The 3,113-nt window shown below is 40.1% G+C and overlaps 1 long non-coding RNA gene across 1 annotated transcript; it reads left to right on the top strand.

Moving 5' to 3' along the window:
* Window positions 1-1,880: 1,880 nt before the first annotated feature.
* Window positions 1,881-2,870, top strand: LOC141427801 (uncharacterized). The gene is made up of 2 exons (XR_012451363.1): window positions 1,881-2,153; window positions 2,686-2,870. It is a non-coding gene; the product is annotated as an uncharacterized lncRNA (long non-coding RNA).
* The last annotated feature ends 243 nt before the right edge of the window (window positions 2,871-3,113 follow it).

The following is a 3,113-nucleotide window of genomic DNA, read 5'->3' as shown; positions in this document are numbered from 1 at the left end:
ATTACTGGGAGATACACACACTTATTATTTCTTGTGTCCTACTAGTTAATTTTCTTAGCACTGTAACATACGGAGAGTTAAATTTAGGTACTGTGTGTTGGAGAACTACCACAATTTGGGCTATCATACTACACAAACCACCAACACAACTCACAATATGCATATCATACTACTCGAGTGCTTGCTAAAATCAACTGGTCGCAGAGTTAATAAAACCAGTTATCTCTATATATTATGCGTGTGCTCTCTATTTTCGACCGTCTGTTCCCTGCTTAGAGATCATTATACTTCGATCGCGAACAGACAGGTTAACGCTTTTTATAAAAATAGATTAGGGTACTCTTATATTTAACTGCGGTATTTCGTTACTATGCTCTGCCATAGAATTACTTACCGTTCCCTCAAGCGCAGGTAGTACCGCGCAAGCTAAATAAATGATAAACAACCTAATTACTTGCCTAGCAAGGTTGTTTACCTACATTTAAATGCACCTAGAACAGCAGTCACACGCATCGCTTTCCACTCAGCCATGTTTAACTCCGGCTCATGCGCAAGCATGTTATTTTTTAAAACCTCTTATCTCACTTCTTATTACGTACCTAGCAGCCCATTGTATTTATTATACTTAGATTAACTTATTAGCGCTGCGCATCCGCGCGCAGACAAATCTTAGTCACATCTCTTATTATTATTAACTTCTTTTAATTTGATAACCGCGTGCTTAACACTTAAAATGTCTATACTTCGTCAGACCCTCTCGCGGTCAATCTATATTGCAATAATATTAATTAATCTGTCCTAAGCCTTACCCGAGAACTTGCAACTCGTTAAAAAGTATTTTAATATTTTGGATTACGGAATCGTGCGGTTGGTAACACGTTAAATATGCCCTTAACCTCTGTAATTCAAAGCTCTAATGATTGGGACGGATGGTAATTCCAATCACAGATTAATTAATTGTTTATATGCTTCAATATATAATAATCATCTTGCTTCTTTTCAATGTACTAATTACATAATGCATCTGGACGGGCGATCAGCTGTCGCGCGCCGTCACATCAGTCTCCATTTAGCACCGTAGAATGCGCACGCGGCGTGTTAATTTAATTTTTGTCTTATCACACTCCCTTATCACTTAGACGCACGGTTCTATTTATAGAATCAAGTCATTTTAGCGCGCCGCCTCCGCGCGGACGTATAATAGCTGCACCCTTTTGCACTATTATTTCTTTAAATCTATAGCGCGTACATATTACTTGGTACACGCTAAACTAGTATAATCATTTGTCGCGGTCCGCCACTCATTATTATAATATTGATTGATCTGTCTTAAGCCTTTACCCGAGAACTTGCAACTCGTTAAAAAGTATTTTAAAATTTGAATTACGGAACCCGTGCGGTTGGTAACACGTAAAATATGCCCTTAGCCTCTGTAATTCAAAACTCTAATGATTGGAACGGATGGTAATTTCAATCACAGATTTAATTAATGTCTATAATTATATTTTATGAATGCATACAACGTCCACCTTCCATTAACACAGTTTATTCCTTTGACATAAGGGTCAACAAGCCTCTGTTGTTGTTTGACCCGCCATGAGAGTAGAAGTATGATCATAGTATGAGAGACGACGTATGTAAGCGTTATGTCATAGTGTATTTTTTTTATCGAAATTTGCTATGAGGCTCAAATTTCTTTTGGAGGGACGGGCGTACTGTCACAATGCACACAGGCGATCGCTGACATCTTAGTTAGCTCAGTGTAAGCTAGATGGCGCTTTCCTCAATAAGGGATCTCTAAGCAGAATGACGGACGAAACTCTAGAGGTCGCCACCGTAGTTTTCACTTGATCATTTATTTACGTAATATATGTATTTAATATTTATTTATTATTTACTTATTTATTTTATAAAAGTAGGCATTTTATTACACTCATTTACTACACGAGTTTGTACGACTAAATATATCTATAATCAACTCACCCTTGACCGTTTTTGTCGGCCAAGGGGGGTGCTGTCGATCAGCTGTGACCGGGGGAATTCTAACTGTAATATTCTCGCCCTTAAAAGCTGAAGCACAGCTGTAAAACACACATTCAACAGCTCAGACTACACTAAACAGCTCCCTCGAAAGCTCCATACGCCCAGACTTGGTAAGTTCTCCGATATTTAACTCTTGTGTTTTTCTGTGTATTTTATTATAATTATTTTCTTTATAATTTAACTTTGTGTAATTGAACTGAAGGCTTCCCTGGCCAGGAATCTTTTATTTCAAACATTTCTTATACTTAATATTTTAACACTTGTTAATTTCTCTCATCCGTTGTTATAAACTCAGAACCTATGTTAATGCTTATTACTTTTATGCAACGGATGCTTAACGGTGTTAAAAATAAATTCAAACTCAGCTAAGTGACGTTTATTTTCAAATGTAATCCTCTAACGGGTATTCAGTGAACTGTTGTATTTCAAATTTTAACGGTCACTTAGGCTATTTATTTTTACCTTTTTGTTTTTTTAAAATAATTATATAAAACTAGAATCACTTTCCTTTGCCTGCCTGTAACTCCGTATGATTGTCTTTGCCACTCACTGCAATTCAGCTCACCCTTGGGGCATCGCTGCAGAGGAGTGACTGGCAAACAATCTAGCACTGGACCACAACTGACACCACCTAATTTACAGGGCACCTTCGTACGGCTTACAACCTCCGTACGGCTTCAACTTCCAAACCTTTGTACGGCTTACAAACCTTCGTACGGCTTACAAGCTCCGTACGACTACAGCTTTCTCCGCTCTGCACGGCTACAACTTTCAAAGCTCCGTTCGGCTACAGCTCTCACGGCTCAGGCGGCTCCTTTACGCCCTAACCTGACACTAAGCCCTGACGGCCTTAACTTCCGGAGTACTGCACATCCTTCCTGGCTCGTCCAAGACCCTGATCGCTCCTGCGTGGAACACTTGTCCAGGCTGCTCGTCCTGCCGCCCTAAGGCCCCTTTTGACCTCGGCACCGACGACCACTCAGCTGGACCAGGCCCCCCTGCTGTGGCCAGCCTCTTCGCTCCGGTTCTTCTTTCCGACTCCAGGGAAGTGTAGGCCAGAGAGACCGAAT

The sequence above is a fragment of the Choristoneura fumiferana genome, chromosome 5, assembly GCF_025370935.1.
Source record: "Choristoneura fumiferana chromosome 5, NRCan_CFum_1, whole genome shotgun sequence".
Classification (NCBI taxonomy): Eukaryota; Metazoa; Arthropoda; class Insecta; order Lepidoptera; family Tortricidae; genus Choristoneura; species Choristoneura fumiferana.
This window is presented reverse-complemented; position numbering and strand designations above follow the sequence as displayed.